The 13,181-nt window shown below is 38.1% G+C and overlaps 1 long non-coding RNA gene across 1 annotated transcript in view; it reads right to left on the reverse strand.

The window, feature by feature from the left end:
- Positions 1-13,181, reverse strand: part of LOC141276325 (uncharacterized) — a 40,154-nt gene that overhangs the window by 473 nt on the left and 26,500 nt on the right. The window contains exon 2 of the long non-coding RNA XR_012325670.1: positions 286-358. This is a non-coding gene — a long non-coding RNA (uncharacterized lncRNA). The remainder of the gene's footprint in view (positions 1-285; positions 359-13,181) is intronic.

Consider the following 13,181-nt stretch of genomic DNA (forward strand, 5'->3'; position numbering starts at 1 on the left):
AAGTAAGGAAAACAATTCCATTTACAAGAGTATCAGAAAAATCCAAATAAACGTAACGAAAGTAATGCAAGACCTATACGCTGAAAACTACAAAACATTGCTGAGAGAAATCAAAGATCTAGGTAAATAAACATACCATGATCATGGATTGAACATAAGTTGACGGTTCTCTCCAAATTGATCTATAGATTCAATATAATCTCTATCAGAATGGACTTGAGGACATGGGGAGGGGGAAGGGTAAGCTGGGGTGAAGTGAGAGTGGCATGGACATATATACAATACCAAATGTAGAATGGATGGCTGGTGGGAAGCAGCTGCATAGCACAGGGAGGTCAGCTCAGTGCCTTGTGATCACCTAGAGGGGTGGGATAGAGAGGGTGGGAGGGAGACAAGAGGGAGGGGATATGGGGATATGTGGATACGTGTGGCTGATTCACTTTGTTATACAGCAGAAGCTAACACACCATTGTAGAGCAATTATACTCCAATAAAGATGTTGAAAAAAAATATATATATATATATAATCTCTACCAACACCCCAGCAGCCCTTTTTCTTTTTAGAAATTGACAAGTTTGATTCTAAAATTTATATGGAAATGTAAAGGAACCAGAATAGCCAAAGCAATTTTGAAAAAGAAAAGCAAAGGTGACAGACTTCTGCTACCCGATTTGAAAACTTATAAAGCTACTACACTAATGAATACAGTGTGATATTGCCACAAGGATAGACATATAGATCAATGGAACAGAATAGACAGCCCAGAAATAAACCTTTACATTCATGGTCATTTGATTTTCAACAAATGTGCTAAAACAATTCAATAGGGAAAGACTAAAAAAATTTTTTTTAACACAAATAGTGCTAGGACAATTGAGTATCTGTGGTGCGAGGGGGAGAACTTTGACCCTTACCTCACACTATACATAAAAATTAATTCAAATGGATCATAGACCTAAATGTAAAAGAGCTAAAAGTCTATAAATTCTGGAAGAAAACAAAAATCTTTTGATGTTGAGTTAAAGATTGCTTAGATATGACACCAGAGTCATGATCCATAAAGGAAAAAAATTGACAAGTTATACTTAATAGAAATTTAAAACTTTTAATTCATGTATTAAGAAAAGATAAAGACAAGCCATGGAATAGAAGAAAATATTTGCAAATCATATATCCAACAAAGCACTTATATCCAGAAAATATTAAGAACATTATAACAATAAGAAGACACATTACCTAATTTTAAAATGGGCAAAAGATTTGAATAGACGTTTCACCAATGAAGATTTATGAATGGCTAATAAGCACGTGGAGAGATGCTCAACATCATTAATCATTTAATGCAAATTAAAATCATAATGAGATATCACTTCATACTCACCAGAATGCCTATAATCAGAAAGAAAACATAACAAATGTTAGCAAAGATGTGGAGAAACTGGAACCCTCATACATTGCTGGTAGGAACACACAGCGCTGCAGCAACTTTGGAAAGCAGGTTGGCAGTTTTTCAAAAAGTTAAACATAAAATTACCATACCCAGCAGTTCCACTCCTAGGTATATATCCAAGAGAAATGAAAGCATATATCCACAGACTTGCGTACAAATGTTCATAGTGGCATTACTCATAATAGGTGAAGAGTAGAAACAATCCAAATGTCCTTCAATTTGTAAATGAGTAAACTATGTGGTATATCCATACAATGGAACAGTGTTTGGCAATAAAAAGGAAACTACATACCATAACATGGTTGAAACTTAAAAACATACCAGCTGCAAAAGACTATGTATTGTATGGTTCCATTAACATGAAATTTCTAGAAAAAGTAGATTTGTAGATATGGAAAGCACATCCATGACTGCTTGGGCTGGGAGCCACGTTTGGCTGAATATAGGCATGAGAGAACTTTTATGGAGTGATGGAAATTTAATACTTTTATTTATTTATTTATTTTTGGCTGCATTGGGACTTCACTGCTGAGTGGGGTTTTCTCTAGTTGTGGCGAGTGGGGGCTACTCTTCGTTGCTGTGAGCGGGCTTCTCATTGTGGTAGCTTCTCTTGTTGCCGAGCACAGGCTCTAGGTGCGTGGGCTTCAGTAGTTGCGGCTCATGGGTTCCAGAGCGCAGGCTCAGTAGTTGTGGCGCACGGGCTTAGTTACTCCGCGGCATGTGGGATCTTCCCAGACCAGGGCTCAAACCTGTGTCCCCTGCACTGGCAGGCAGATTCTTAACCACTGTGCCACCAGGGAAGCCTGAGTGATGGAAATTTAAAACTAGACTTTGGTGATGGTTGCACAACGGTATAAATTTACTAAAATCATGAAACTGTACATTTGAGACCTGTAAATTATACCTTGTAAATTCAACAGAGTTGTTTTTAAAAATTGTTACCTGCCCAAATTCATCAAATTATCATATATCAGAACTAGGAATAGTTATGGGTATGCCTGACTCCTAAGTTCCGTTTACTCAGGATTTGGGGGAACTTTAGATCTGTCATGAAAACCTGAAGCTTCAGTTGGCATCCCAGTTGGAGATGACTTCCTTAGCATTTCACTTGGACCTGATTTAGCTTCTGTACTCAAATGGAACAGTATGTTTTTATGGTTGCAGAGCAATACAATGACTGTTAAAATACACTCCTACTCATTGATATGTATTCTACTTGAGAAGGAAAACAATTGAAGTAAGGTAATAAAAATAATTAACTCTTTTCTCTCCAGAATTTATAGATAAGAATGATTTCCTTGGAATCTCTTAAAAATGCAGTTACTTGTGTCTACAGTTTCTAACTTAATGAGCACAAAGTCACCTTGGGAATGTTTTGAGTAAAACTTTAATTCACTCCAAAGGTGTTCACTCATTTTAGAAACTGATAGTATTACCATGTATATTACACCTTATTCTGTACCTGAAGAACTCAGGAAGAGGACATCCATATCATTTATTTGGTTGATATGTCTCTTAAGATTCTTTTAGTCTATAACACTTCTCCATCTCTTTTTTATACTATATTTTGGGTGAATAAACTGGATCATTTGTCCTCTAGATTTTCCCACATTCTGGATTTAGCTGATTGTATCCACGTAGTATTGTTTTTCTTGTTCCATGAGCCTCCATAGTTTTTGTAAACTGGTAGTTAGATCTAGAAGTACGATTAGATTAAGGTTCAATTATCTTGGCAAAAGTATTTCATAGGCAGTAGTATGTACTTCCTATTGCATCACACTTGAAGAAACATAATGTCAAGATATCCCATATTTAGTGATGTTAAGATTATTCACTGGAATTTGGTGTTACCAAATAATCTATTACAGAGTTCCCCATAAACTTGTCACTTAGGACTTGAAGCAGCCATCAATGATTGTTGCCAGATTGGACCAAAAAACAGTCAAGTACTGTTTGCCTGACCCACAATTTCTCATTTCCAAAGCTAAGAGGTTTTGACCTAATTAGCTGCGGCAGTTGCTTTCAAATAAGAGTTATAGTTTTGAAATTAGGCTACTTAAATGACTTTTAAAATAAAAAAAAACAAATCTCATAGGCATTAAGTGTACAAAGCTATAATTTTTTTTTTTTTTTTTTTTTTTTTTTTTTTTTTTGCGGTACGCGGGCCTCTCTCTGTTGTGGCCTCTCCCGTTGCATAGTGCAGTCTCCGGACCCGCAGGCTCAGGGGCCATGGCTCACGGGCCTAGCTGCTCCGCGGCATGTGGGATCTTCCCGGACCAGGGCACGAACCTGTGTCCCCTGCATCGGTAGGCGGACTCTCAACCACTGCGCCACCAGGGAAGCCCCCAAAGCTATAATTTTAGTTGGCATTTTAGTTGTGATATTCCTCGCTCAAAAGGTTAATCTCCTCCCACCTCACCATATATAAAAATTAACTTGAAATGGATCAAAGATGTAAACTTAAGAGATAAAACTATAAACCTCATAAAAGAAAAGAGGGGGTAAATCTTCATAACCTTGGATTAGGCTTTGGTTTCTTCGATGTGATGCAAAAGCACAAGCAACAAAATAAGAAATAGATAAAATGCACTTCACCAAAATTAAAAAACATTTGTGCTACAAAAGACACGAACAAGTGACTGAAAAGACAACTCACAGAATGGGAGAAAATATCTGCAAGTCATATATCTGATAAGGGACTTCTATCTAGCATATTAAAGAATTCTTAAAATTCAATAATAAAAAGACAAATAACCCAATTTAAAAATGAGAAAACGGGGCTTCCCTGGTGGCACAGTGGTTGAGAGTCCGTCTGCCGATGCAGGGGATGCGGGTTCGTGCCTCGGTCCGGGAAGATCCCACGTGCCGCGGAGCGGCTGGGCTCGTGAGCCATGGCCACTGAGCCTGCGCGTCCGGAGCCTGTGCTCCGCAACGGGAGAGGCCACAATAGTGAGAGGCCCGCGTACCACAAAAAAAAAAAAAAAAAAAAAAGAGAAAACGTTTTTAATAGACATTTACACAAAGATATACCAATGGCCAATAAACACATAAAAGGAAGCTTAGCATCATTAGCATCAAGGAAACCATGAAGTAAATGCAAATCAAAACCACAGTGAGGTTCCACTTCATACTTACTACGATGGCTATAATCAAAAAGATGGAACATAACAAGTGCTGACCAGGATGTGGAGAAATTGGAACGCTCATGCATTGCTGCTGGGAGTGTAAAATGGTGCAGCTGCTTTAAAAAGCAGTATTTACCTTTCTCAAAAGGTTAAACATAGAGTTAACGTATGACTCAGCAATTCCACTCCTAGGTATACACTAGAGAAACGAAAACATGTCCACACAAAAACTCACACACAAATGTTTACAGCAGTATTATTCACAATAGCCCCAAACTGGAAACAACCCAAATGCCTATAAACTGAAAAGTGGATAAACAAAATATAGTGGCATGTCCATACAGTGCAATATATTCAGCCATAGAAAGGAGTGTAGTACTGCTACGTGCTACAACACGGGTGAACCTTGAAAACATCACACTAAGTAAAGAAGCCAGTGACAAAAAGCCAAATATTGTATGATTCCATTGATATGAAATGTCCAAAATAGGCAAATCTTTAGAGACAGAAGGTAGATTGGTGATTGTCTTATGACTGTCAGGGGTTTGTCAGGGAGGAGCAGAGAAATGCAGAATGAGTGCTAATGGATATGGGCTTTCTTTGGGGGATAATGAAATGTTCTAATATTGCTTGTGGTGATGGTTATACAACTCTACCATTATATTGTTTTTTTTTCTAGTTTTATTAATATAGTTGACATACAGTATAGTATATACTTCAAATAAATGAATTGTATGGTATCTGTATATCTCAATAAAGGTTTGTGGTTTTTTAACTTTCAGGATAAAAGTTAAAGCAGTTCACTCAGAGACAAACTCTACTGTTTATGATGGACTAAAACTTGAATTCACTGATTCTATCAGTACTCCTTCCAATCCAAAAGCTATTCTTCCTACCAAATACTCTAATTCCGTCACTGAATAAACTCCAGGTCCTAAATGCTGTCTTGCTTCACCAAATAAAACTGAGATTTCTGGCATAAATAAATAAATTGAATAAATGAATGGATGGATGAATGAATGAATGTTAGTATTCTGCCTAAGTCAGTTGAGGGGATATGCTAACATATTAGGACTATAAGACTGAGAAGGATAGCCGTGGGGGCCATTTTAGTGGCGGGATGGTGTAAAAGTTAAGGGTTAAGAATCCAGCATCATAAAGACTTGGATTTAAAACCTGGTCCCCCTGCTTCCAGGCTCTCTCCTTGGCAAACTGCTCAATCTCTTGAATGCATTTTCTCACCTGGTCCTCACAGCAGTCTTAAAATATAGGTATTGTTAGTCCCATTTTTTTTTACCGATGAGGAAACTTAAGCTCAGTAAATTAACTAGTCAAGTTCACTTTTCTATAAATGGTAAAACTGATATTCAAACTTTTGTCTGCCTACTTTGAAAGCTGTGCCTCCTAACCAATCATATACCACATACCAGTTTATTAATTTGTGGTGGGAGACATACCTTTCTCTTGACCAAGAGGTTTAAGTCATCTTTTCAGAGGCTAATTTTCTAGTTTCAAACACTTGGGACATTGAATTAGTAATTAGAAAATTGATACATGAGTGTGAACTCTGAGCAGAGAAAATTGAGGATGTCTTCCGTGCAAAGAGTCTAGAGAATTCTGCCTGCTTTCCTAATACCAGTAGGGCTCTGACCAGACTGGGCATCGTTATTCACTCAGCAAATATATTTAGAACACCCACTCTATGTCAGGTCCCATTCTAGGACCTGGATGCGGTCCCAGCCTTCATGAAGCTTACATTCTAGTTGGGAGAGACAAATGTTAAACAAGTGAACTTAAAAATATGATAAATTCAGATAACAAGAAGTGCTATAAGGAAAATAATAGAATATGACTTGGGATGGGGGACACCACTCTAAGAAGGTGACACTAACCTGAGCCTTTGTGTCCATTAGGATTAGATTCAGCTGTAAGCGACAGAAAACCTAGAACAAAGTGACTTTAAAATGGTGTTATTTCTCTGCCACATAAATGAAGTTTGTAGGTTAGCATTGTAGGGCTGAATGACACTCTACAGCAACAGGGATCTAGTCTCCTGCATCTTGTTTGCCCCCGCCTCCATTCTAATTCATGGTTGGTTGTGATCCAGTTACCATTTCCACATGCCAGCAAGTAGGAAGGAGGAAGGCAGGTTAGGGGTATGGAGATGGTCAAGAAAGGCAAGCATCTTCCTTTTAAGGACCCTTCCTGAGAGTCCCATATACTATTTCAAGTTCCATCCCACTGGCTTGAACTTGGCCAGCCATATCTAGCTGTTAGAGAGGCTGGAAAATGGAGTCTTTGTTCTAGATGGCCATGTGCCAAGCTAAAAACGGGAGGTTCTATTTCCAAGGAAGAGAAGAGAATGGACGTTGGGGATGACTGGTGGTCTTTGCCTTATATGATGAGAAGAACCTAGCTATGTGAATATCTGGGGGAAGATCTTTACAGGGAAGGTAACTGCAAGTACAAAGATTCAAAGGGGAAAAAAAGAAAAGAAAGAAAGAAAAAATTTAAAATGAGGTTGTTGGACTTCCCTGGTGGCACAGTGGTTAAGTTTCAATTTGAGAATCATTTGAATTATCTACATAAAATGTATAAAATTTGGTTAAGTTCAGAATTTATCTATCTTTAACCTAAATAAGATACTCTGTTACCTCAATACTGTGATTAAAATCTGATGTTAATAATTTGCTATTGAAAAGAGAAGAAACACAATGCTGATGGGGGCAGTGATAAATTTAAATTTCTAATGAAAGATGAAAAAGGAGTATGTTCCATGGCCAAGTCCCCCAGCAGCAGCGTGTAGAACAGCATGAGCTTTTGTCACAAGCTGTCAGGGCCTTGAAGCTTAACAAATGAGTCTAAAATAAAGATATGTAAGTTTATGGAAATAAAAATAGAACTTAATAAGACAAAGCTCAAGCCCTGCCTCTTCCATTGGCCTGGAGGTCTAGGGTCAGCTTCTTCTACCTTCCCAGGATCACTTCTTATCTGTACTCTGGTCTTTATGAGTCCAGCTGAGATCTTTACCTACAACTGCCAGAGGAAGCCATGAGCCCTCTTCAAACTCTGACTCATCTCCTAGTCCTGGCTTTCAGAGAAGGCGTAGACAGAGAGAGGAGTGAGCGGGAATTAACTCTCTTTCTGCCACTGCTAAAGCAACATAGCAGTCTAGTTCAGTGGTTTCCAACCTTCCCAGCACGAGAACCCCCCAGAGTACACTTTGCTGTTTAATTTTGACTGTTGCTCTGCGCTGTTGCCAGACAGAGCACATCCTCTATTTGCTCACCGTGCACAGGTGACTGTCTGACACATGCTCCAGTAACTTGTGGCATACCCTGAAATAATCAGTATCACTGCCATGAAATAGCAGTATCACTGATATTTGGCAGAATATTGAAAATAGCCCACAGATGCCCATGATTACCTTCAGACTTGTTACCACCCCTTTCTTTTAAAGATGAGTAGATTGAGGTACAGAGAAGTTAAAAGATGGAATAATGGATATAGGTAAACCATGGAATAATGAATCTAGTGGAAAGCATCCTGAACCATGAATAAGAAGACCTGGCTTCTAATCTACATTTTAAGAAGATTTAACTTTGTGATCCTGACCAGACTTTTTAAGCTTTTCTCACTTTACACAATTCAGTTTGGGTTTTTTGCCCCCAATAGATGCATTACTCTGTGAATTTATAAAAAGTCTTATTATTATTAGTTATTTTACAAATCACAGTTATAACATTGAAATCCATGTTCTCTTTTATTTTTTCATTGGGTGAGCATTAAGACGATCAGATAGGCTCACCTCATATGCTTGTTCCTTATTCTCCTTCCTACGTTTCCTTTTTCTCCTTAATTATCAGAACAAGATTCACCACGTTCACCCCCCATGACCTGTATTAACATTTCTAGAAATACAATCAGTTCTTTATGTGTGTTCAGGTAAACATAGGTAATTGACACGTGACACTTGAATTGAAGTCACACTGTAAATGAGAAATGCAACGTGTTGTCACCTAGAAGAATGTTGGCATTGATGACCAGACATCAACAGTGGCAGAGAAACCTAAGTGTGTTAACGTGGACTAACTCATGTTGGAGAGCTGTCACTTAATTTTGGTGACATGGCACCTGCATTTATCACATAGTGCAGAGAGCTTGAGTTTCTTTTGAATATCCGGATGAGATTTCATCTTGGAATGTAAAGTTGCCACAGGGAAACAGACCTGTGCAAACCTGTTTGGGCATTGTGAAGGATAAATGATCACTCTTTACTCTTTGGTTAAGATTATGGGACAGGGATACTTGCCACGTTGATTTGTTCTGACAATTACACTGATGTAGAAAAAAGGCTTTGTTAAACATTATAGATATTTTCGTAAATTTCGAGGACCTCAAGGAAAAGAGTTTACTGGGGATTTGCTAGTGTCAACTTTGTACAACCTAAAAGCATAACCTATTACTCATTTAGGAAGCATGGAATGAAATCACTAAGCATGTTACAGCATGATACTATTCCTGAAAAATGAACACTAGTCCATTTATTGGAGGATAAGTGGAGTCAAAGGTCTAAATAAATTAAACACTAACAAAGTCTCATTCTTACTAGAATAGTAGCTTACTGCTATTTACTGAGCAACTCTTTTCTGCCACACACTATACTGAGCCCTTTCAATATATTATCTAATTTAATTCCTCACGTCAATCCTATGAGGTACTATTATCACTACTTTACAGTCAAGAGAAGTAAGACTAAGAGTTTAAAATCAACTACCTAAAGTCTCACACTTGGTAGGAACATCAGAATTCAAACCCAAGTCGCTCTGATTTGTTTCTGTTTTTGTTTTTGTTTGTGGTACGCGGGCCTCTCACTGCTGTGGCCTCTCCCGTTGCGGAGCACAGGCTCCAGACGTGCAGGCTCAGCGGCCATGGCTCACGGGCCCAGTCGCTCCGCGGCATGTGGGATCTTCCTGGACCTGGGCATGAACCCGTGTCCCCTGCATCGGCAGGCGGACTCTCAACCACTGCGCCAGCAGGGAAGCCCAAGTCTGTCTGATTTGAAGTCAGAGTTCTTTCCATGATAAAACGCTGCTTCTGTTTTTTATTCTGTGCTTTTTTGTTTTAGTTAATAATTAACTACATAAATAATACATGAATTCATTCTTCTCTTAAAATATAACACATTACAGATACACATTAAGTTTCTCTTTTTTTTTTTTTTTTAAGTCTCTCTTAATACTCATCATTAACCCCAGTTCCTTCTCACTTTCCCAGAAGTAATACTGCTTTAAGTTTTGGTGGATCCTTAGAGATTATTTATTTACTTATTTATTTATTTATTTACTGGCTGCATTGGGTCTTCATTGCTGCATGCAGGCTTTCTCTAGTTGTGGCGAGCGGGGGATACTCCTCGTTACGGGGTGCAGACTTCTCATTGCGGTGGCTTCTCTTGTTGCAAAACATGGGCTGTAGGCGCACGGGCTTCAGTAGTTGTGGCACGCGGGCTCAATAGTTGTGGCTTGCGGATCTAGAGCGCAGGCTCAGTAGTTGTGGTGCATGGACTTAGTTGCTCTGTGGCGTGTGGGATCTTCCCGGAACAGGGCTCGAACCTGTGTCCCCTGTGTTGGCAGGCAGATTCTTAACCACTGTGCCACCGGGGAAGTCTGAGATTATTTTTTAAATATCCATTAGATTCACAGGAAAAGATATTCAACATCATTAGCCATCATAGAAATGCATATTAAATCCACAATTAGATACCACTACATACCTATTAGAATATTAAATGACTAACATAAAATATAGTGATAATATCAAATGCTGTAAGGATGCAGAAACTGGATCTCTCATACACTGCTGGTCAGAATGTAAAATAATACACTCAGCCTGTAAATTTCTTATAAAACTAAACGTCACTTACCATACAACGCAGCAACTGCATGCTTAAGCATTTACCCCAGAGAAATGAAAACATACATTCACAAAGAAACCTGTATAGGAATGTTCATAGCAGTTTTATTTGCAACAGCCCCAAACTGGAAACAACCCAAATGTCCTTTAATGAGTGAATGATTAAACAAAATGTGGTACATCCAGATTATGGAATATTACACAGTAATAAAAAGAAACTATTGGTACACACAACAACTTGAATGGATCTCAAGGGAATTATGCTGAGTTAAAAAAAAGCACTCTTAAACGGGTGATATACTGTTTAATTCCATTTATATAACATTCTAGAAATAACAAAATTTTGGAGATAGAGAACAGATCAGTAGTTGCAAGGTGTTGGGGATGGGTATGACTCTGAAGGTATAGTTTGAGAGATCTTTATGATGATGGAGCAGTTCTGTATCTGGATTGTGGTGGTGGTTACACAAATCTATATAGATGTGATAAAATTGCACAGAAGTACACTCATACAGAGACTTCCCTGGTGGTCCAGTGGTTAAGAATCCACCTTCCAATGCAAGGGACTCGGGTTCGATCCTTAGTTGGGGAATTAAGATACTACATGCTGCGGGGCAACTAAGCCTGCCCGCTGCAACTACTGAGCCCAAGTGCCACAACTAGAGAGAAGCCCGCATGGTGCATCGAAAGATCCCGCATGCTGCAACTAAGACCCGACACAGCCAAAAAAATAAATAAAATAAAATAAAAATTTTAAAAAATACTCTGGGGGAAACAATAAAGAAGGCTAGATTCAGCAAATGGGCAGAATCTTGATAATCATTGAATCTGGAAGATAAATACATAGGAGTTCATTGTACTTGTCTACTTTTTACTATTTTAAGCAATTTTATAATAAATTTTAAAGTGCTTTATTATAAAAGTAATAGAAAACATGGAAGGAGGAGGGTAAAGCTTAGAAAAGTAAGAGAAAAAAATAGAGCTCATAACCTACTATCTAGAGACAACCACTGTTAAAATTTAGGTGCATTTTCTTCTAGTATTTTTCTGTGTGAATTTTGATTAGGTTTTCATAATTAAGATGAAAATCTGTATGTAGATTTGTGTTCTGCTTTTTCCCTTTACATATATAATCATTTTTAATACCATCACGAATTTTCTTAAGCATAGTATTTAATGATGGCATAATAGTCCATTGAGTAGTTAGAGCTAAGCTGCATTTGCGACCTCTCCTCTGGGCTCACATGAAGATTTCTAATAAGGCATTTATTCTGTATCACATTTTTGTGGGGAGAGGTGCAGTTTCCTCCTGTATACCAAACCTAACACAGTGCTTAATACATACTAGATACTTTATTTACATAAATTAAATGAAAAAATTGATTTTTTTTTGATTATTCAATTAGCTGCACACAATGGCCCATGTTGCTTTATTTTACCAAGCAAAATATCACGAAAGACCATGTTGGTGTCCTTATCTGAACTGGCATTTTACTGAATTTCAGAATATTAACCCACTCAAAAATTTAAGTGACTTTGCTTAATAAACCTCTACTGGTTCTTATTGCCTACCACCTGATCTTAGAAGAACTTACCAAGCATTCATATAGTAGTCTATTCTACAATTGTGCTGGAGATCAACAAACTTGTCTGGCAGCAAACTGGTATTCCATGAATTCTTCACAAGAGTACCGCAAAATCTTAACTAATGTGAAAAATTAATACTTTCCGTAACTGAGTATACACATGGTCATGGTGATGCCTGTCTGCTACGACCTGGAGCTGAGAAGGTGATGTGATAGAGCACAAATTGGCACCTCATTTGCTTTGAGGTAATTGCCTTATAATGTGACAAAAAACAGGCACCAAAGAAAGTTTGCTTGTAACCTAGAACATTAATAAATTAGCTGTGGGAGAATAAGATTGTCAGAAAAATCAAAGAATAATTCAAAGAATTAATTACTAGCATGCTTTTTTATTTGTATACTAGAAAGATAAACTGATTGATTCTATCTAATGAAAATGAGACAGGATTCATATAAGGAAAATAGGAAAGAGGTGAGAAAAATTACAACCTGAGAACAGTGAGCTTTGTTTTCCTTTTCTTAGCTGTGGAATATTCACTGATGGACCATTGTAACACAGAAGAGCAAACTTGACTCCATATTAAGTCTATTCCTTTAGCTCTAACGCGGGTGCTCTGTTGCCTGTGCTTAGTCATGCTGGCTCTGCACCTTTTGTAAAAGAATGTTGCCTATAGCCTGAAATATACATGATAGCACATTCTCAAGGCTCTGAACTTTAAAGGTGTAACACTTTTCCATTCATATGGAGATAAAAAGTTACAGAACAGAGAATAACATTTGTCTTGTTGAAGGTTTATAGGAATATCGTGACCAGACCTGCATAGACAGCTGCAAGAACATAGGATTCCAGCACCAAGAAGTTTGCAACAAACAGCCACACCCCCTCCCCTTTCAGTATAAAAGAAGCCTGAATTCTGACTTGGGTATGGTTCTTTGGGACACTACTCCACCATCTTCTTGGTCTGTTGGCTTTCTGAATAAAGTCACTATTTCTTGTCCCAACACCTCATCTCTCGATTTATTGGCCTGTTGTGTAGTAAGCTGTATGAGCTTGGTAACACTGTGTGATGTCTACCTGTATCCTTTATTAGCGCATTTTGTTCATC

The sequence above is a fragment of the Tursiops truncatus genome, chromosome 14, assembly GCF_011762595.2.
Source record: "Tursiops truncatus isolate mTurTru1 chromosome 14, mTurTru1.mat.Y, whole genome shotgun sequence".
In the NCBI taxonomy this organism is placed as follows: domain Eukaryota; kingdom Metazoa; phylum Chordata; class Mammalia; order Artiodactyla; family Delphinidae; genus Tursiops; species Tursiops truncatus.